Genomic DNA, 23,098 nt, shown 5'->3' on the forward strand with positions numbered 1-23,098 from the left:
CACAAGTACTGAGCCTGCGCGTCTGGAGCCTGTCCTCCGCAACAAGAGAGGCCACAATAGTGAGAGGCCCGCGCACCGCGATGAAGAGTGGCCCCTGCTTGCCACAAGTAGAGAAAGCCCTCGCACAGAAACGAAGACCCAATACAGCCATAAAAAAATAAATAAATAAATAAAAATTTTTTAAAAATCAATGAAATAAAAATTTAAACATAAAGTTACCAAAGATAAAAATATTAAAATAAAGAAAATAAAACAAAAAGTATATAGTGAAAATTAACCAAAATGCAGATTGAGAAGGAAATTCAAAGGCTATAAATTAAGAATATAATATAACAATATAATATAAAGAATAATATATTCATGAGAAAATAAAATGGATTAGGAGGCAGAATTTAAAACAATAAGACAAAAATAGATAAACAAAGGAAAAGAACAGATAAAACAACAGAAATCCAGGGTATAAATGTGCAAGAAACAATGATAGACCAACCTGTACAAACTTCCCCAGCAGACCCTGTACCTGGTGTATCTTAAATAGCATGTTGTTGAGGAATTCAGTATCTTAAAAGATTCTATGCAATGGGTGCACTATATCCATTCTACAAATGAGCACAGAGATAATAAACAATTTGCCCAAAGCCACACACATCCCATTTCTTACAATATAACTTGTGGCTTTGTTTTTTAAAGAATTCCTTACCCCTTAAGTAAAAGAAAAAAATTTACCTTACAAACTATCACATTCTGAATTTATCTGTTTGAAAAATACAGTGTTGGTATAGTGTTTAGAGTTACTTTAAAGTGAGACACATTAAAGACAAAATGTTTGAGAACATTTAAAGATCTTTTAAATTCACTAGGCATTTCTAGTCTGACAGTTAACATGCCTCCACAAAATGTACAATCTACCACACCATGTTGACAGGTCAAATCCAAAATAAGCTCTATTAATTAGCACAGGAAATAATAGTGCCATTTAATGTTAACTTTGAAGGAAGTTGTTTTGTTATAGATTTCTAAAAGAAGTTAGTCGTATTTTACTTCTGAGATTGCAAAATGTTGCTCAGAGTCTTTAAAAAATTAACAATTCTTATCATAATAAAGATATACTGCTTTGAAAGTCTCATAAAAGTTAATTGGTTAAAACTAATCAGTTATAATAATAGCTTCCATTTATTTAGTAAATACTATTGATTAGGTAAATGTTCTAGGCACTTTATAAACACCTTATTTAATCCTCACTCCAACTCTCTAAGATAGAATAGTATTTTTCACATTTTACAATCTCATAAGGCTTTAAAAACTTAACTAGATCATAGAGTATAAATGATGAAACCACAGTGCGAACCCAGATGAGTCTAACTCTAATGTCTACGCTATCTCCACTGTGTCCTGATGGAGCCATGTTAGAAAAGATATTACTCAGTGGCACCAGTTGGGGGGTGTGAGGGAAAGATACAGGGATTTCCCATGTACCCCTTACCCCCACACATACATAGCTTCCCCCATTATCAATATTCCCCCATCAGAGTGGTACATTTTTACAACTGAAGGATCAACACTGACATATCATAATCACCCAAAGTCCATAGTTTACATTACTGGTTACTCTTGGTGTTATATATTCTATGGGTTTAAACAAAAATGTATAATGACATACCCATCATTACAGTACCATACAGAGTATTTTCACTGCCATAAATTTATTCTTTTTTAAATTTAGAACATAAATTTATTTCTAAATAAAAAACTTTTAAGAAAACACTATTTCATATTAAAGAAAAGAAATACATTCTGCCATTTTAACAAAACCTTTTATACTAATGAATCATGGCGATTTTACATTATTTAGAAAGAAGAAAGACACAACAGAATGTGCGCTGATTGTATAAAAAGTCAAATTGTAGTATAATTTTCAGCAGGTAACTGTTCCACTTAATCTTTTATGTATAACTAAATTGGCTTCTAAATTTAATTATTCATATAAGAAATTTAGCCCTTTGTTTTATTTCAGGTAATCTGACTTTGCTAAGTAAAACAGATCAAATTTTGACTACACACTGATTAGGAGGAATATAAAAGTGAATGGCTGAAGTCAGAAATGGTTATCCCAAAAGCTGGAAGATCATCTTAAACTATCCACCCTTTTGGGGGAAGGAGTCCCTCTAACTGACAGTACCCTGGCTGCTATCAAATCTTAAGTTTACTATGTCCTTGCCTCAAAAATAACACTGGAAATTTTATAACCATACATTAATCAAAATTCTGCTACTTCATGCTTTTTCTCCTCATATCACAGTTAACCCTATATAGAAGTTCTAATCAGCCATCCAATTGACTAGTTGCCTAACTAATCTTGCAGTTCTCATTTTAAGTCTTCAAACTTCTCTCATCCTGATAATTTAATTTTCTGTTTTTTCATTCAACAAATACTAAGTTCTAGAAACTTTGGTAGACTCCAGAAATATAATAATGAACAACATACTTGTTATGCACTGAATTGTGTCCCCCCAAATTCTTATTTTTAAGTCCTAACTCCCAGTACTTAAAAATCTGACTTTGGAGATAGGATCTTTAAAGAAGTATTTAAGTCAAATGAGGTCATTAGGATGGAAGCTAATCCAATATGACTAGTGTCCTTATAAAAAGAGGAGATTAGGATACATACACACAGAGGAAATATTACCTGAAGACAAAGAGAGAAGACAGCCATCTGAAAGCCATGGAGAGAGGTTCAGAAGAAACCAACCCTAATGACATTTGGATCTTGAACATCTAACCTCCAGAATTGTGAGAAAATTAATTTCTGTTGTTAAAGCCACCCAGTCTGTATCATTTGTTACAGCAGCCCTAGAAAACTAATGTAACATTCATTATTTATTTGTGGCCCCTCACTCATTACTCTAAACACCCATGTGAAAATTTGAAGCTTAAAACTTCCCAAACACAATTATGAACATGGTTAAATACCCAGGGTTGGAAAATGCTTGAGAATTTTCATTTTGGAACTTTAACTGAAATTAGAGTTGTATAACAATAAAAATGGGGAGGGGAGAAGAACAATTTTGAGATACAGAAACAAAAAACAATCATATCTCAAATTGATATCAACCTTGCTCCTTGCAAATGTTTTCTCAAATGTCAAATAGTTCCAGGAATTGTTTGAACTTAAAGGCAGCATGGATCAGTGGACAAATCATAGACCTTAGAGACGTAAATCTGCTACATGACCCTGAGCAATTACTTAGCCTTTCTTAACCTCAATTCCTAATATGAAAATTCAGAAGTTCATAGTGAGAAACAAATGAGATAATAAAAATTAAAGCAATTTGTACACTTGAAAGCACATTACAAAGATGAGGACTAATTTTGCTGATCTACCAATCTAAAAAACCCTATGACAAAAGGATATCAATGAATTTCTCATATAAGTTAGAATATTGATAAGGAACAACATAAAGTTTCCTAGTTTGTGGAAACTTTTCTTTTTTAAAACATTATATTCAATATTCTGGAATTTCCTCAATTCTCCTTGAAATTTTGGATGATGAGCAGAGGCCCTGAGACCAGATTTGGGGTAAGAAAGTAAAAAAAAAATAATAATAATTCAGACACCACAAATTTGTCCTGTCATTCACCTCAATGGAATAAGAGAAGCAGATAAAGCCTGCTGCAATGTTAATAGGAAAAACTATTTCTCCCAAGAAAATGCTGCAGCTATAAAGGATCATAACAACTCCTTTCTTTGGATGAGGACTGCTTTCTTATTCACCAAGAAACTTTGTACTATAAAATCATAGATGATCAGAGACTGCTTTTGAAATTATATCAGTAAGAATGAAATATCCCACTCTTGCCTGGAGAATCTAAATACTTCCATACAGATAGAAAGCCTCTATTTAGGACCCAGGCAAATAGCTTCAGATAAGGGAACGGTTTGGAGGACACAATACTCCAAATCTATCTTAACTTTATTGCTTTCAGGGAAATAACACCATAAATCCACTTAGCAACTATACTTGAACCATTTACACACAGTCTTGCTCCTTTCTTTCCTTTTAGCTTATCAAGCACTTGCACATTTAAAGTAGTTTGAATTTTTCATTTCTAAATTGTCTCTCTTCTTGCTTGCTTGCTTTCCTTCCCCTTTCCTAACTCCCTCCCTTCCTCTTTCTTCCCTGCTCCCTCCCTCTCTGTGTTATTTAACAGCTCAGAAACTGATTTACTTTAATCTTATCTTTATTCTGTTTGCCTTCTTTTTCAACATATTCTCCACCTTATTATTTCCTTCTTTCTTATTTATTGAGTTTATTCTGTCCTTTTCCTAACTTCCTGAATTGGACTCTTGGCTCCTTAATTTACATCCTTTCTTCTTTTCTACTTATTTTTCTTGGTTGGGATTTCCTGTGCTTCCTGAAACAGAGAATTATGTGTTCCATCAATTCTGGAATATTCTTATCCAGGTCTCACAAAGTGCTTCCGCCACATTTTTTCTAGTCTTTTCTTCTGGAATTCCAATGAGACATGTCAGACCTTCTCTTTCTAACCTCCACGTCTCGTAAACTCTCTTTAATGATTTTTATCTCTTTGTGACAATTTCTGCAACTCCATTTTTTATTTCATTAATCTTTAATTTTCTTTAGTCTAATCTTCACTTATGTCATCTGCTTTTTTATTTCAATTATTATAATTTTCACTTTTAGAAGTTCTATTTTGTATTTCCTAACCTGCTGAATCTTTATTATTGTATTTGTCCCTTTCTTGGAGAGTCTGTCCTTTATTTAAACATTTTCAACATTATCTGAAGAGCTTAGGAATATTTTCTGCTATGTCTCACTCATGGCAACTTATTTCTCAGTTATTTTGTAGTTTGGATTCTCAATTCACCTTTTATTGAAAATTTTCTGAGGGACAAGCCTGGACTGAAGCTGCATTCAGTGAAGGATGATATGCATTTGCTTTTGCCAGTCACCTAAGAGTGCTATCAAACTGGAACTACATCAAGTTTTTTTTTTTTTCTTCTCAGCTCTAGATTGCTTGGACAACAAAAATGACACAAATTCTAACCTGAAAGTGATATGAGTAGTTACCAATTCTCAAGGCATATATTGCCTTGATATTTCTATTGATTTCTTCTCAGAGTCCAGGCCAGGAGACAATTTGCCTTTTAATCTTCCTTAGTTGACAGGGAGATATATTTTTTTCAACTCTATCCTCATATTAATCATAAAGTAAAAGACATAGCTTTATGTGTATTCTCGGTGATACTTTCCCACCTATGCGAATGCAGGGATTTTTCTCCTGCACTGCTGTGGTCATTAAAAGTTTACCAAAATCAGCAAATGCCCTCAGGGACAGTCATGATATCAGCAACCACCTACAACTCTGATTTCCAACTCCATTTCTTTTTTGGCCTCCAGGGATTTCCTTTACTTCCTTGTGAGCTCACTTGTGCATTTAAAATTATTGTTGCTACTTTACCTAGTATTTGTAGGTATTTTACATTAGAGGTTTTATCAGGACACCTTATCTGCAATTTTGCTGGTAACAGAACTCAGTTCACTCTTCAACCTACACCAACCTGGCTTTTACTTCCATCATGACACTATAAATACTTTCACAAATGTCTAACTTATCTACTGTTTTCCATGAGTCTTATCTGACTTTTCAGAAGCTTTCAAAGGAGTTGAATTCTCTTTTCTTCTTTTATTTTCTTGGTTTCCATAATATAACGCCCCTGTAAAACATCATAACCTCTGTTTTCTTCCTACTCTTCTTGTTTTTCTTTTTATGACTCCTTTGCCTGTTTCTTTTCCTCCATATTTCTAAATATTTGAGCTGTTCAGAGATTTTTTTCCAAATCCTCTCCTCACTCTAAACTCTCTTCCTAGGAAATCTCAATCACTTTCATTGTTTTAAATAGTATCTATATATTAACAGCTTCCAAATATGTATCACCAACCCCAAATTATCTTTTAGGTTCCAAATCTACATATGCAACTACCTACATGACACCTCCACCTGTACCTCTCACAGGCATCTCAGACTTCATCTTCCAATCTAATCCATATCTGCAAATGACACATCCATCAACCCAGTTACTCTTGCCAGAAGTCTAGACGTTAGCCTTGATAACGTCTTCAACCTCTCCACCACTAACCCACAGCTAACTCATTATCAAATCCCATAAATACTACCTGAAAATATGTATCTTGAATCTATCCACTTCTCTTTGTCTCCATCACCAGGCTAGGTCACCATCATCTCTTACTTCACAATACTGCAACAGATACCTGATTTCACTGCTCACTCAGTAACCACTACTCACTCACCCAATCAACTATAGCCAGAGTAATCTTAAAATATTAAACTGGATCATGTCACTCTCCTGCTTAAAGGCTTCTTAATGCCGTTAGGATAAAAAAACAAAATTCTTCACTTGGCATAAAAGAAAGGTCTTATTTATCTAGCCTTGCCTACTTCATCAGGCTTGTTATTAAATATCAGCCACAATAGTTTTCTTTCAAATACACAAACACACCAAACTTTCCCTAATTTTGAAGCTTTAACATCTTCTAATGTGTTAGAAGGGGACACGGGTTCAAGCCCTGGTCCAGAAAAACCCCACATACCGCGAAGCAACTAAGCTCGTGTGCCACAAATACTGAGCCTGCTCTCTAGAGCCTGCTCTCTACAGCCCACGAGCCACAACTACTGAGCCCGTGTGCTGCAACTACTGAAGCCCGTGAGCCTAGAGCCCGTGCTCTGCAACAAGAGAAGCCACTGCAATGAGAAGCCCGTGCACCGCGATGAAGAGCAGCCCTCGCTCGCCGCTACTAGAGAAAGCCCGCGCACAGCAACAAAGGACCCAATGCAGCCAAAAATAAATAAATAAAATTAAATCTTTAAAAAAAAAAATCTTCTACTTCTGACTACAATACTCTTTCTATCACTCTTGCATGTTTCAGATCCTGATCCTGACTCCTACTTGCTACTATTTGTACTTCTTACAAGCTTCTTAACTTCTCTTAGCCTCAATATCCACATTTATTAAATCAGAATAGTAAAAATATGTCACTGAATTACTGTGAAGATTAAACTAGATAATATGTATACAGTACAGTATCAGTTATATAGTAAGCACCTAATACATTTAGATTTTACTTTTTTATTTTGTTGATTTTTATGTAGTTCTGAAAGGAAACTGAGAACACCTGGTTATAATTCCTTTTGTACCATACAAATTCACTCTGGGCCTTTGCATCTTGGATAACCCATATTCTTATTTTACAGAATCAGCCTTCACTTTTCAATATTTTGATCAATCTGTCTTGTCTCTGCCCTAATTTCTTCACAATTGTTCTCCATCACAGGATCACGAAGAGAGATTCTAGTTGTCTGCTCTTTATGGAGAGTCCTGAAAGTTCCTGCTTTTAAAAACAAAGAACATAATTGGGGGTTTTGTAATTTATATTTATTTGTGAGGCTTGTTGTTGGTGTTGCTAGTGGTAAATTTTTATTTGGGATTGTATAGTTTCATTTGTTTTGGGTTTGGGTCACTTTTTTTTTACTCTGATTTCAATTTTGGTGGTGCTTATTTGTTGACCTGCACTAGAAAATGAAGGGTAACTTTTCAGAGAACCTCCACAAATATATTTTTCTTTTAGCAGCTTCTATTCCTAAACTTTACTATTCAAATAGAAACAGCAGTTATTTGAGTTGAACTTGTGTTCCTACAGAAGTTTTATACACTAGGGAATCCAGCATATATAAAGACAGAAAGGCTGTAGAATAGATATATATTAAGGTCATTTCTCTCTATGTGATGTAAAACACCCTTCCTGTCATTTTTCTTCTCTTGGTTTCTTTTTTCAGCCTCAAGTTTATTATATACTCCATTTTAATGTGTCAGGATGCTTGCTGAAATGAACAGAAGAGGAAAAAAAGAATATAGTTGAGACAAAAAGCAGATTTCTCTCTTCTTTCAGGTTTATTGACAATTGTGACAAAACTTATTTCTACAAGGAAAGAGAAGAAAGGAAAACATGACATTGGGCAAAAAATAGTTTAGCAGTTTCCTGGGTGATCTCTATTATACTTAAATCTGAGTGTGCTGCCATGTTTAGAGTCCATATCACAGCAATGCTATGACAGTGAGAAAAGTCCTTGAGCACCTGGAACTAGGGAGGCCAGAGATGAGAGGGACTCAGCTATTTTTTAATGGTTTTATTGTGTTTACTTAGACCAGGAAAAATATTCCCTGACTTTTATCTCCAATATCTCTACTATCTTCACTTTTCCAAGCCATACTTAGCCTCAGAAAGGTGATGGAAACTGCTGAGGGGACATGTCAGTCTAGCATGTGATAACTCCCTGCTTTGGACAGAATGTCTCTGTCCTCCCAAAATTCATAAGTTGAAGCCCTAACCCCCAGTAGGACTGTACTTAGAGATGGAGCTTCTAAGGAAGTAATTAAGGTTAAATGAGGTCATAAGGGTGGAGCCCTTATCTGATACTGTAAGTATCCTTATAAGAAGAGATACCAAAGAATTTCTTCTCTCTCTCTCCTTGAGAACAAAGAGTACATGTGAGCAGACAGCAAGAAGTCAGCTCTCTGTAACCCAAGAGAAGAGCTTTCACCAGACACCAACACTGCTGGCACCTTGAGCCTGAACTTTCAGTCTCTAGAACTGTAAGAAATTAAATTTCTGTCATTTAAGTCACCCCATCTCTGGTATTTTGTTATGGCAGCCCTAGCAGACTAATACACTCCCCAGAATGAAGAAATCTGTTTTACTCTTCTTTGCATCTCCAAGAGTAATATAGCCTTCAATAACTGCTGGTGAATTGAACTGAGAGTTAAGTTAGTCCCTTCCCTCCTCTTTTTGTGTTCCCATCATATTACATTTCGAATATTATTATCAATTTGTCAATATTACCACATCTTTTCATAATAATTTCTGTTTTTCTCCTTTACTAGACTGTGGGAAAGGGAAGTAACAAATACTGCCAGTTACCTATCCCAAATCCGTTTTCCTGGTTTTTTTTTTTTTCTGCCTTTCAGATAGAGGAGCTTTGTGACTGTGATTCAGTTCTGAACAATGGTCACAAGATTTTGTTTTCCCCATTTAATACTGGCAATTTTTCCCCCTTATTTCTTATACTTCTAGGCTGCAATTTGCACGTGACACTGGAATAGTAGCTATCTTGCTTCATGAGATGACAGGCATGAAGACAAAAGCTACATGCTGTGAACAGTGGACTGGAAAGATAGTAGGAAGCTGGGAAATTGAGGGAATAATGGAATCATTGTATCAGTTCTGGCTTGTTTTCCTCTGGACTTCTTGTTTTGAAGGGGAAATTTTTTTATTTCTTCAAGCACAATATTGAGGTCTCTACTTGCAGATGATGCAATTGCTAACTGACAGTAGGAGCTCAATAAATGTTTGTTGAACTGAACTGAAAGGATATGGACAGTATTGCCAAAGTTGATGGGGAAAATATCCCAGTTAGATCTATTCACCACATGCAGAATTTGGGACTGGAGTGGGTCATGCTTTGGAGCTAAGAATAAAAAACAATCTAGATGATCTATAGAACACCGAAGATTGGATACATTCTTTGTTTCAGGGGCCTTATACTATTGATAATTTAATCAGTCAATAAAAACTGCAAACTGGGGGACTTCACTGATGGTCCAGTGGTTAAGACTCTGCGCTCCCAACGCAGGGGTCCCAGGTTCAACCCCTGGTCAGGGAACTAGATCCCTCATGCCACAACTAAAGACCCGGTGCAGATAAATTAATTAATTATTTTTTTAAAAAACTGCAAACTGTTAAAAAATGAAAATTCAGTCAGGAGAAAATTAGGCAATACTGTGTTTTCCTTGAACATCCCTCAGAATTTTGAAGTGTCATTAATAGATAATGTCTATAGAAATAGAAAACAGCAGAAGATTCACAGTATATTAATATACCATGCAAGGTTAAGGAGAGAGAAAAGGAAGATACAGAAATGAGGTATGTGTGGAGCAGATAAAAAAGAAAACAAAAATCACCCCCAGATATTGGTACTGATGGTACTAGAGACAGACGGTGACAATGGAGAGGGCTTGAGCATATAATAATAATGTCAGGTACTATTATCTTGGTATGTACTGTAAGGCAAGTACTATACTACGTATTTAATACACTATCTTTTTTAAAATTTATTTATTTATATTTGGCTGTGTTGGGTCGTTTCTGTGCAAGGGCATTCTCCAGTTGCGGCAAGCGGGGGCCACTCTTCATCGCGGTGCATGGGCCTCTCACTACTGCGGCCTCTCTTGTTGCGGAGCACAGGCTCCAGACGCACAGGCTCAGTAGCTGTGGCTCACGGGCCTAGCTGCTCTGCGGCATGTGGGATCCCCCCAGACCAGGGCTCGAACCCATGTCCCCTGCATTGGCAGGCAGACTCTCAACCACTGTGCCACCAGGGAAGCCCTAATACACTATCTTATTCAACTCTCAGAGAAACCCTTGAGAAAGTAGATTTGTACCCATTTTTCAGATGAATAAATTGAGTCTTAGAGAAGTGAATAAAATAACTTGCTAAAGAAATTTTAGGCCAGGATTCACACCTCTGTCCTCTGCTATATCACCTGCCTGGGTAGGTCACAGCTCTCTTGTGCCCAACACAAAGTACTTAGTTTCAGATACCGACGCTACCACTGCTACAGCTGGTTAAGAGGCAGAATTGTTTAGCTGAATAAACTCAATTTAAATCAGGGCATCATAGCTTACTAGTTCTGTGACCTAGAGCAAGATACTTCTGATCTCAGATCTCTGTTAACTAAAATAACTATTAATAACGCCCATCCTGCATGTCTCATACAACTGTGAATGTACTCTTAAATGCTAAGCAATTTTTTTAAGGGTAAAGTATTATTATTATCAGGAGAAGACAAAAACAGAGTGATAATTTGTAGTTTTCTGCAGTATTTGCACAATAAAGTTCCTCTGGACAGAAAATATTTGCTGTACTGAATATTGAAAAATTAATCTCATTGAGTTATAATGTTGTGCCAAGACCATAAGCACAAGTACAAGGACAAAACATAAGCCTCTCCCAAACCAAAAAAGGACTTATGTTGGTATCAAGACAATATAATCAGTATTCGCTGTGACATTTCTGCAGCGCCCTAAAGAGCAAAGTATGTCAGTCACATCCATCCATCTCTTCATTCCTACACTCATCCATTTATTCAAAATACATATACATATATACACAGAGACAGACAGACACAGAGACAGAGATACAGACAGAAAGACAGATATAGACAGACTGCATTATATACAAGGTACTATATTCATTGCTAGATATACAGTGGTGAACGAAATAGACCCTGCCTTCTTTTTAAGCTTTTAGTTTAGTTACCAACAACATATTGATGGTACAGGATCTTATGTTTATACACATTTTTCAATCTTCTATTCATTTCCCTTTATTACTTCATTCAATATACATTTATTGAGTGTGCATACTCTTCCCACCTCAATAAATGGAAACTTGCTTCCTCCAACTGGGCAAAACAAGAACCATGAAATTATTATAGCTCTTCTCTTTCTCTCACTTTCATTCCATCAGCAAATCCTAACAGCTCTTCCTTCTAAATATAGCTCAAATATGACTGCTTCTCACCACCTCTACCCCACCATCTTGGTAAAAGAAGCCATCATCTCTCATCTGAGTAATTTCAATAGCTACTTTATTGCTCTCCCTGCTCCTACCCATACTCCACCCCTGTCCCACCCTTTGAGTCTTTGTCATGAAAACAAGAGCAAACAATCAAACACCAGGCCTTCTGGAACAGCTTTTACTTCAGGAAATTTATAGCAAAAGAAACAAGCATGTGCGTTAGCATGAGTTCCTCTTTGCCCATTGAATTCTGAGGTAACGAACAAGGATCTAACAGGACTGGACATCAAACTCTAGCCATTGGGTTGTAGAACTTTTAAGGTACCTAATTAGGAAGGCACCAATCTCTACCCTGGTATGATCCCCGAGGGATCCAAATATAATAATTATGTCATGGTAGAAACTTGGCCTTCAACCCTCTTCCATCAACACTGGCATTCTTCAGTTAGGAGACAGCAGCCTCTCCTGTAGGAGTTAGGGTATAAGGCTTGTAGCTGCTATTATATGATGTGGCAGGCTAGTGACCTATTTTTGCCACTAAAGCATTCTACCAGGATTGATTGCCTTAACTTTTTGGTTTCCATGGAGCTCTAAAAGAAGTCAACTTCTCTCTTACAGGCTGAAGGGAATCAGTACTGAACATGATAATCCTACCAGTTATCCATCTATATAACCCATTTTTAACACAACGGTGAAAAAGACCCATTTAAATCAAAAGTCAGATTATGCCCCTTCTCTGCTCCAAGGCATCCAGTGGCTTCCCATATCACTTGGCATAAAATCCAAAGTCCTACAAGCTCCCACTACCTCTCTAACTTCATTCTTGCCATTTTGCCCGTCAGTCACCCACCCTCCAGCCACACGGTCCTTCTAACACTCGCAAGTTTTGCCTTTACTATTCCTTCTGCTTGGAACATTTTCTCCCCAGATATCCACAAGGTAGGTAAAGTGTCTCAGATGGGAAATTACAAAAGTATGGAAACCAAATTAAACTGCCTGTTTATTAACAGAAATCCCCAACCCAATAACTTAACTTAAAAAAATATATATATATATCCTGGCCCAGTGATATCCCTGGGGTACTTGGAAGAAGCAAAAGCAAAACAATTTTGGATAAAAATTCTTATAAGCTAGGCCACGTGGGATTCCCATAGGAGCGAATAAAAAGAGTTCCACTGAAGATGTTATTGCCAAGAAATGAGTATTTTCCTCATGTAGTATGTTTCTACATGGTTAGGGCTTTCTGAGCAAATTTTACTGGATACTGAGTTAGATAACACGTCTTAGAAGTTAAATGATGACTGAATAGTGAGAGAACTTCTGAGAGATTTACCTTCCTGGGAGTATGTGTTTAGCTTTCACAGGGGGATGAGACATAGAGATATTCTAGGCATTGTAAGCCCAGAGACAGTAAGTAGTCTTATCTTCTCCCTGGAGACATGTAGTTACATTCCAAAGGGTAAGAACCCAGAAACCTTCCCTTTCTCTTTCTTTTCTTCTTATTTACATTAGAGAGATTGGGTTTCTCACCCTCTCTCTGGAAGGGAGTGTGACAGCTATTTAAACCATCCCATATAAACTGCAAGAATTGCAACTAAAGAGTTTCCCTCCTGCAGTACAGACTTCAGTACATGTAGAGTGACTTCGGCTCTCATCACCTCACCCTAGAAGGAGGAAAGAAGTGAGGCAAGGAGAACTAATGCAGTTACTGATAAAAGAGATATTAGTACTGAAATAAAGAAATAAGAAAAAAAGAAATAATAGCTTTGATCTCTGCTCCAGAAACCTCATGTTTACATTCAGGATAGTATAAATAAACATAGATTTTAAAACTTATCATTTAACATCTAAATTCACAAAACACAGGGGACAATAATCCACCATGAAAGACAGCAGACACAACAAACAGAAGGATGAGCACCCCAGGAACCTGAGAAAAGAAAACAATCTGAAATAGACTTTAAAATAACAGAATTTAAATTGATTAAAAAGATAACAGAAGTTATAAAACCATAAGGAAGAAACAGGACAGCATGAAGAAAAACATAGGACTTATTTCAAATACTTATCATTAAAGGACATAGTTTCCTAGTAGAATCATTTTACTATTTCAACATGAATTTTAATAAAGACTTTTTTAAAAGGTGGTTTTAGGATTCCTAAGAGTTCAATGAAAATAGCTTTGTAATTTTGTCCAATTCTACTTATAAACTTTGAATTCAAAATCAATATACACTTTTGCTAGGTATGACTACTTGCTAGGTATGACTACTTGTAACACTGAAAATGAACCATCTAAATGGATTAAGATGTCTGGACATACTGAGGTGTTGAAAACATACTCTAGTACAGTTCAAATCAGGTAGTCATGACTAAAGTATCCCGTACTCATTTGTATTCCCATTTGCCTTTAATACTGACATCCTATTGATATTTGCATTTTTACAATTTGTGTTGCTTTTCATTGTTTCAAATTCCTTTTTTTAAGTACATAAAGTAAATATATAAAAATAAAATTAAGTTTCTGTTTGCTTTTTTCCATGTCATATGAAAGCAGTTAGGCATATGAAAGCAGTTAGGCATTTTCATCAAATTTGGAGGGTATGTTTGGGATGGTGTAGCTTTAAATATAGCCTACATGGCATACTAAAATTCACTGAGTGGCCCTGAGATGGTACCTCACAAGGATAAACAGTCATCTTCTTTTGGCTGCTGTGTACAAAAAAATAAGTGGCTCAAACAACTGCTGTTAGAGAGAAATAGACCCCATTGTTAAGGTATAGAAAGAAAAAAAAAAAATGACGTGGTTACAAATATGTGCCCCAAAGTAAAAGTCTCAGTGTCAGACATTCCAAACTGAAGATGCTGATTTTTGATGGAGAGGTTTCTCAAGGAGACAACTCTATCATACCCCAGGGTCAAAAAAAACAGGGGTTAAATTTAATTAACCATGGTTAATGACTTTCCTTAGTCATATTGACAGGCCAACAATAAATCAATAAATAATAGAAACAACTAGTAAACAGGAGGTTTATGAACAGGCTACTGATGAGTTGGTAAAAGTACTTGAGAAAGATTATATGATGGCAGTATATAAGGTGCATCATATTGGATTAAAACAAGCAGGTTTAGAATTGATGTTGAAAACATTTTCAAGTATAACTAGAAACTGAATAAATTTAAAACTGCACTCCACTCCAGCCTCATTATTTTGCTCATTTCCACCTTACAGCAAGTTGCTACTCCCTCTACTGGGAATTCCCTTCTCCAAGATCTTCTCAGGTCTTAACTCCTCATTTTACTTCGTTTCTGCTTAAATGTCACCTCCTCAGAGAAGCCTTCTGTGACCTTATCTAAAACAACCCTATCATTTTTTATCTTGACCTATTTTATTTTCCTCTATAACATTTATTGATTTGTTAAATTTTTTTGGTAAATTATCACTGCTCCAAATGAGGGGAGAAATAAACACTTAGAAAAAAATATTTTTTTTGAAATAATAATTTTCTGAGCAAAATAGCCCTCTCTGTTGTATCATAAATTTACAGCCTAAAAGCTAGGCTGGTGTGGGTACTGGGAAAAACTGAACCACAATTTTTAGCTCAGTCACTCCACTGTTTTAAGTAAAAAAAGCATATGCAAACAAGAAGAAAAAATGAAAGTAAGCAGAGTTTGAATTTAGAAGGTTTTTTTTTTAATCCTCAAAATGAGACAGTGTCCTGGATTAGGCTGCTGACATACTTTTTCTATATTACATAAGCTTATAAAATACTCCTGGAAAATGTCTTCAGTGTGTTTTATCTTTAGAGAGTCCAAAGATTAATGAACCTCATAAAAGTGATAAATTAAGTATTTCAGAAGAAGCACATTTGCAAAATAAACCATTAAAGAGTTTGGTCTTAAGAAAAAGTTAAGCCTAAATGTGAAAGATAAAATTATGAAGCTCTTTAAAGAAATATAGGAGAATATACTTATGACCTCAGGTAGTGGGAAAAATTTTAAACCAAACACAGTAAGTACCAACCATAAAGTAAAAGAGATATTATAAAAATAGTGAAAAAACATGCCATGGAATAGGATACCTTTATTATGTATAACAACAATGAGCTTAATTCATGGATTTAATAACCAACTTCCACAAATCAGTAACAAAAAGACAGCCCAGTAGAAAAATGATCAAGAGGCTTGAACAGGCACTTTACAAAAAAATAATATATAAATAGCCAATAAACATACAATGAATTCTTAACCTCGTTAGTAATCAAAGCCATGCAAATTAAACCACAAGGAGCCAATACCCATCCACTAGGTTGACAAAAATATTAATAATATAAGTTTGGGCAAGGATATAGAATAATGTGAAATAACTGCTGTTGGAAGTCTAAATTGGTACAACCACTTTGAAAACAGTTTAGCCATACTACTTAAGTAGAAGGATCACTTATTCTAAAATCCAAAAATTCACCTCTTAGAAAAATTCCCTAGAAAAACCCTTGTGCACCAGGATACAAATACAAAAAAGTTCATAGCTGTCCACAGCTGAAGAATGGATACATTATGACATAGTCATACAATGGAATACCATACAACAATAAAAATGAACAGACTAACACTATTCCCTACAACATAGATGAATCTCACAGACATAATCCCGTATAAAAGAAGAAAAACCCAAAAGAACACATAAAGCATTATTCAATTTATATAATGTTCATAAACAAGCTAACTAAATATATATTTTAGGGAAGCAATAAATGTTTAAAGAACAGCAAGAAAGTGATAAACATAAAACTCAGAATAATGGATGCTTCTAAGAGTAAGAAAAGAGTTAGGAACTGGGAAAAGACAAAAGTGAGGCTTTGGGGTAGTGTTAACATTCTATTTATAAATCTGTATGATAGTTACACAGATGTTTGCTTTATAAATATTAATTATACTATACAGTTATGTTTTATACTTTTTTCTGCTTTCAAACTTCTTTTTAATTAAATTTTAAAAGACTGAGAATAAAAATTAGTTATATTTGACACTTTTCTTTCTCTCACTCCCCCACTTATGATCCATCAGCAAATCCCAATGCCTCTACCATCACAATATATCCAGCATCTAGCCACTTCTCACTTTTTTGGTCTAAGTCACCATATTCTCTTTCCTGTACCATTACAGTAGCCTCCTGATTGGTATCCCTACTTCTACCTCCTTCCCTACAGCTTATCCTTCATAGAGTATCCAGTGTGGGTCTTTTAAAACAGGGATCCCCAACCCCTGAGTCCGCAGCCTGTTAGGAACAGGGCCGCACAGCAGGAGGTGAGCAGCGGGCGAGCAAGAGAAGCTTCGTCTGCTGCTCCCCATCGCTCCCCATTGCTTGCATTACCGCCTGAACCAAAGCTTGCATTACTGCCTGAACCATCGCCACACCCCCCCATCTGCGGAAAAACTGTCTTCCACAAAACCGGTCCCTGGTACCAAAAAAGTTGGGGACCGCTGTTTTAAAATATAAGTCAGATCTTGTCCCTCTTCTGCTCACTCTGCTGCAGCCACATTGACATGCTTGCTGTTTCTCCAATAGGCCATGCATACTCCTGCCTCACAGCTTTTGCACTTCCTATTCTCTCTGCCTGACTCATTCTAGAACCATATATTTGCTGAGAGATTCCTTCAGTTCTCTGCTCAATATCACTTTTTCAGAAATGTCTTCTCTTTTCACCTTATATAACATTCTTTAGTTCCCTACTCTGATTTATTTTTTATGGTGCATCATCTGACATATATAATATTTTATCTGTTTAATTTATATCTCCCTCACTAGGTTATAAATTCCATGAGAACAGGAATTTCATCTATTTTGTGAATTTATGGATCTCTAGCTTCTAGAATAATAAGTAGCAAATACTATGCACTCAATATTTATTGGGTTAACATAAAAATGAAAATAAATGCACTAGAGATTTAACAGTAGTTATATCTGGGCAGAGAGTAAATATCTTTGTGTTCTCTTTATTTTCTAAATGGTCTACTTTGAATTTGTATAAACTTTATAACCAGAAATATAAGTTATTATTCTAAGACAGAAAAATAGTATCTAGCTTAATATGACAAGTAGTAGACAATCAATAAATCCTTCTTAATTTGTTAATTAATCTAGATAAGAAAGGCTAACAATGCCTCACTCATATATGTGTACTTATTATCTTTATTTTATGTTGAAAGATGTAAAAAGCAACATAGTTTATGTAAGGTCTTTAATTTGCACATTCCCACTATTTGCTTTGTTTCCTCCTAAATCACAAGAAAGAGTGAAAGTGGATTTTTATTGTGAAATATTGTCCAGGAAATATTTATTCTTTATTAATGATTTGGAAGCACATCGTTTAACTTACACAAAACACTTCACAGTGATTTTCAAGATTTGCAGAAATGGATTTCTCTTCTTCAAAAGACAACCTATATGGAAATTAACTTAATGCATGTAAAATGAACCAAAAGCTTAAAATATCACACTCTAGAGATTAATTCAGCTCAAAAAAGCTATTTCTTTTTCTAACATGAATTTCTAGAACCTAAAGGCATCTCACAATTTTGGAGCATTATTTTCAGAACCAACTGCCTCACTGTACAAAGCACATTGACCAATATGAATGCATGCAGAGGAGAGCAAGCAGCCAGAATAGTGAAAGGCTCTGGTTTGTCACAGGAAAGACAACTTAAGGACAGGATATGTGCAACATTTTCTTCTGAAAGAAAAACATTCTACGTTCTCAAAATTTTTGAAGCATTATCATGCAGAAGAAGTGAAATTTTCCTATGTAAGGCATAGGCAGACTTATGATGATTTCATTCATTTCATTCAACAAATATTTTTTTCACACCTGCCATGTGGCAGGCTCAGTGCTAAGTGCTAACAACATACAGTGAACAAAAACACAGGGGTAATAGGTTAAAAAGATATTCATCTATTAATCACTGATTAATTAAAATCACAATTATGGTACAAGCTACAAAGAAGAGGTACAGAGCACCATGAGTACATATAACAGGGGGAGGAGGTGTGATCTAATCAAGAAGGTCATGGAAGAATTAACTGAAGAAATAATTGTGCTGAAATCTAAAAAGTAAAGGTTAATTTAGTGGAAGATCAAAGGAGATTGGCAAGAGAGCTTTCTAGGCTGAAGGAACATCATATGCAAAGACCTTAAGGAATAATAAAACAAAGAAAGAAAAACTAAAAGGCCAGTGTGGCTGGAACTGACTGGATAAAGAAAAAAATCATACAATATGAAGCTGAAGAGGCAGGCAGGGGCCGGACCATGAAGAACTGGTAGGGCATGATAAGGAATTTGTCTTTATCGTAAGAACAATAAGAAGCCAATAGGTTGGAGTTATTAACTTCAAGAATTCAATCACATCTACCTAAGAAAAATTATAAGAATTTAACCACTGAATTCATCCAACAGTAAGATGGGCTGCCTCGGAGACTGAGCATCCCATTACAGCTACTAATCAAGTAGAACCTGAATGATCACCTTTCAAAAAGGTCAATAAGAGATTGTGCACATCTTAGCAACAAATCCCTAAGGTTTCATCCCTTAGGTTCAATGAGTTAATTATTTAAACACCAAAAATGGCTTTTACAAAACACTTTAAAACTTGAAGTTTCAAAATGAAGTATCCATTGCTCATACCAATATGCAGAATTAAAATATTCAACTGCTGTTTCCTGGTGTTTCTCGGGGAGGATCATAACGTTACAAAATAGGAGATCCATTTTGAGTTTGGATTGTAATCAAGGAGTGTCCATCCTCAAGGTACAAGCAGAGTGTAAGCATAGGGGAAAGAGTGCTCAAGTGAGAGACAGCTGCTGGGACAAGACAGAAGGGATCAGAGAAATGAGATAACAAAGAATTCCATCCTGGAGCAGAATAAAGATTATTTTATTGGCCATACTGGTATTCTTGTCTCTCCCTCAGCAAAGTAAATAGAAGACATTAGAACACATTGGATAGGTATTTTAGTTGAGTGAATATGTATGCTAAAGTTAACTGTACAGTAAAATGCAGAGTTCTTATTCTAGATAAAAAACATTATTTTATTATCTTCATCAAGTACCATCAAGTGGATACTGTATCTATAAATAATATAATATGACCTATTATCTATAGGTAACATAACCACATCTATAGATTACATACCTTAAGTTAAACAGTGCTCACTTTGCTATCACCATCAAAAGTGGAAAAATCATCCCTTAATAAAGCACTATCTTTGGCTTATTTCTGTTGAATGTGATACATGTTATACTAGCACAACTTCTTCATATCATACTCTTAGAGTAGACACATGGTAATTGGTGTACGAAGAAGTCTATGTGACATCCACTTGCCAGTGGGTTCTCCAATTGGCATATTGCCATCCACCAACTCCTCAGTCCTTGGCTTCTTCTCACTTCAATGTCAAATTCTTCTCTATCATATATCACGCGGTATCATAAATAGCCCATCAAAACTTAAACTTGTTCCATTTTGAACTCTCCTTTCCATTTGGCCAGAATCATTTTGCATTCTAACCCAGTGCTTACAATGACCACCTGATACCATCCACAAGTTTGTTGTTCATGGTCTCTAGTCCGTCACCCAAGTCACTGAGGAAAATTACAAAGAATCAGGCCTAGGACCAGCTTCTTGCTGTCAGAATGGCATTTACAAAAGACTGAATCACTTAAGAAAATGTATCAAATGCTATATCAGTGCCATTAATATGGTATATATGGGTCAGAGACATTTGCTCTGCACATGCAGAGAAGTCATAGAAATGTGTCAGGAAATAAATGCTCACCAGCTCAATTATAGGTCTTGCTTAGAAATAAGCTCATTTTTGTTATTGTCTATTCATCTGGATAATGTTGGAATTACTTTTATTCTAAGACACCCACACACTACAACCACAGTGAACCTCTTGGTTTATAGATTTAACATGTCTACAGAAAGCAGATATTCAAATTCAAATCTCTTCTTCCTCTTAAGTGCATCTAACATTTTATATGATCATTACTAAACACAGTAACATTGAAATAGTTCAATGGTCCTTGAAGTTTACAGAAAATAACGTTAAAATTATAAAGTCTAAAAATTGCTGTGAGTAAAATGGAAGTTACTGTTTTGTTTTATTACTAACTATAGTATAATATGACCCCAAAACTCACATTCACTAAGAAATAATGACTCCCTTACATATCTCTTTCTTCTTTCCCCGTCTCATCTTCATTTTCTTCCTCCTTTGTTCATCCCAGAAGGAAAAATCCCATAAGGAGAAATAGTGGCCTAAGATGGAGAGCTGAACATGACACAACTATACTAGGCTGAGCTGGAATTAATATTAGGTAAGAATCCATCCACCCACCCAGCTCTACCCTTTTTCAAAGTTCTAAAATACACATTTTTCCATCTCCCTCAATTCTTCATATGTCTTCACATCAAACACATCCCATTGATTGAGTGATTTTATTAAGGAATTCTCAGTCTGTCCACTTCTCTGCAGAGTTACCCCCCTTAGAAAAACTCACCATTACTTGTGCTACTCAATAGCCTCTAACTGGTCTGGCCTTTTGTCACTTCCTAGAATATTCACTTGAAGCTTTCCAACTGAAGGACCTATGTATGGACTGTTGCCTAACCTGAAGCATATTTACCCCACTTCTTCATCTGGCTGCTGCCTGATTTTACTTTGTTTTGCTTCTAATGGACCAAAATTGGATTCAATATATTTGTGATCCACGTCATATTCTCATTATTGGTCCATGCAAAAACTTCTTTACTCATTTGATTTTTGTTTATTTGTCTAAATATAATAAATACCCATGAAAGCACCATTCAACATGAAAACTAGGATGCTGACAATAATTTGCATCTACCTATATGGACTTGCCTCATTCCATTCCCTGCCTGCTCCCATGCAAGATAAACACTATTCTAAATCTCTTTTTATCATTCCTTAGTTTTGACTGTGTATATCTGAATATGGATGTGAACTCTTACAAAGTATCTTTTAACTTTAAAAGCCATGTAAAAACCTATATATATTTTTTTATTTTTTCAGTCAGTTATATCGCTAAGATTCATCCATATTAACACATATAAATATATGATACATATTGACAGATACAATTACGTAGCTACAGATAATTCATTTTGAGTAATGAATAATACTCCACTGTATGACTTGAACAAATTATTTTTTTCTTACCAATATGTAAGAATTATTTACACATTCTTGACATTTATTGTTGGTAATATGTATCATAAGTATCTTCTCCAAATGTATAACTTACATTTTCACTTTATTTAAGATTTCATTGGATGAAAGATCATAATCTAAAACTTTAATAATGAACATTCTTTGTGATTTTCTTAAGATAGCCCTCCGTAAGTTTCAAGTAATATCCCCAGTATTTTTTCACTAAACATTTTAAAGTTTGAATTTGACATTTAAGTCCTTGATGAATCTGTAGTTTACTTTTATATCTGGTATAAGGTAAATATTCAATTACTTTATTTCCATAAAGTAAATCAGTTTTTTTCTAGTTGCATTTATTGAATAGTCCTTTCTTTCCCAATCAATCTGCTATACCACTTTTGTTCCACAGATGTGTGAGTCTTGTTTTGGGTTTGCTATTCTATCCCATTGGTTGATGTATTTATCTCTGCATCAGTAACATACTATCTTATTTACATTAGGTTAATAATAACTTGGTTATATATAATAGAGCAAGTCATCTTTACTTACTGTTCTTCAGCAGTGTTTGGCTATTCTTGTCCCTATAATATTCCACATATATTTTAAAATCAAATCATCAAATTACAGTAAAAAACCCTTTTGGCCTTTTCATTGGAAATACATTGAATTCACAGACAAATTTGGGGAGAACTGATATTATTATATTGGATTCTTATACAATAAAATGATACATATCTCCAACTGTTTAGGTTTTCTTTAATGACCCTTAATTTAGTTTTGTAATTTCCCTATAGAACTGTTGGACATTTTTTCTTATATTCACACCCAGATACTTAATATTTTTCTTATATTTAAATCCAGATAATTAACATTTTATTTACTTAACAGAACATAAGACCTATCCCAAAAGAAATTAGTGAAACAGATGATAAATATAATGGTACCACCGAAAATTCAAATCCAAGATATAAAGGGATTTAAAATGTGAAAGCAAAGTTATGAGTTATGGAAATAAAAGAAGAAAATCTAACATGTCTAGCTGGAGTTCAAAAAGAAATAATGGTAAAGAAGCAATATTTGAAGAGACAAATGTAGTAATTTTCAAGAATTGATAAAAGACACGAATCCTGAACTGATATATTTCATTAAAACTGCAGAAAACCAAAGACAAAAAGAAAATACTAATAACAAA

At 35.1% G+C, this 23,098-nt stretch overlaps 1 protein-coding gene and 1 long non-coding RNA gene across 4 annotated transcripts in view; both read right to left on the bottom strand.

Moving 5' to 3' along the window:
* The window catches only part of DLG2 (discs large MAGUK scaffold protein 2), a 2,068,078-nt gene that overhangs the window by 1,946,550 nt on the left and 98,430 nt on the right, over positions 1-23,098 (bottom strand). The window lies entirely within an intron of this gene.
* The window catches only part of LOC309606397, a 41,118-nt gene continuing 18,020 nt past the window's right edge, over positions 1-23,098 (bottom strand). The window contains exon 2 of the long non-coding RNA XR_014231806.1: positions 1-23,098. This exon is cut by the window's right edge and continues 5,201 nt beyond it. This is a non-coding gene — a long non-coding RNA (uncharacterized lncRNA).

This window comes from Balaenoptera borealis (genome assembly GCF_965194805.1).
Source record: "Balaenoptera borealis genome assembly, chromosome: 11".
Lineage (NCBI taxonomy): Eukaryota > Metazoa > Chordata > Mammalia > Artiodactyla > Balaenopteridae > Balaenoptera > Balaenoptera borealis.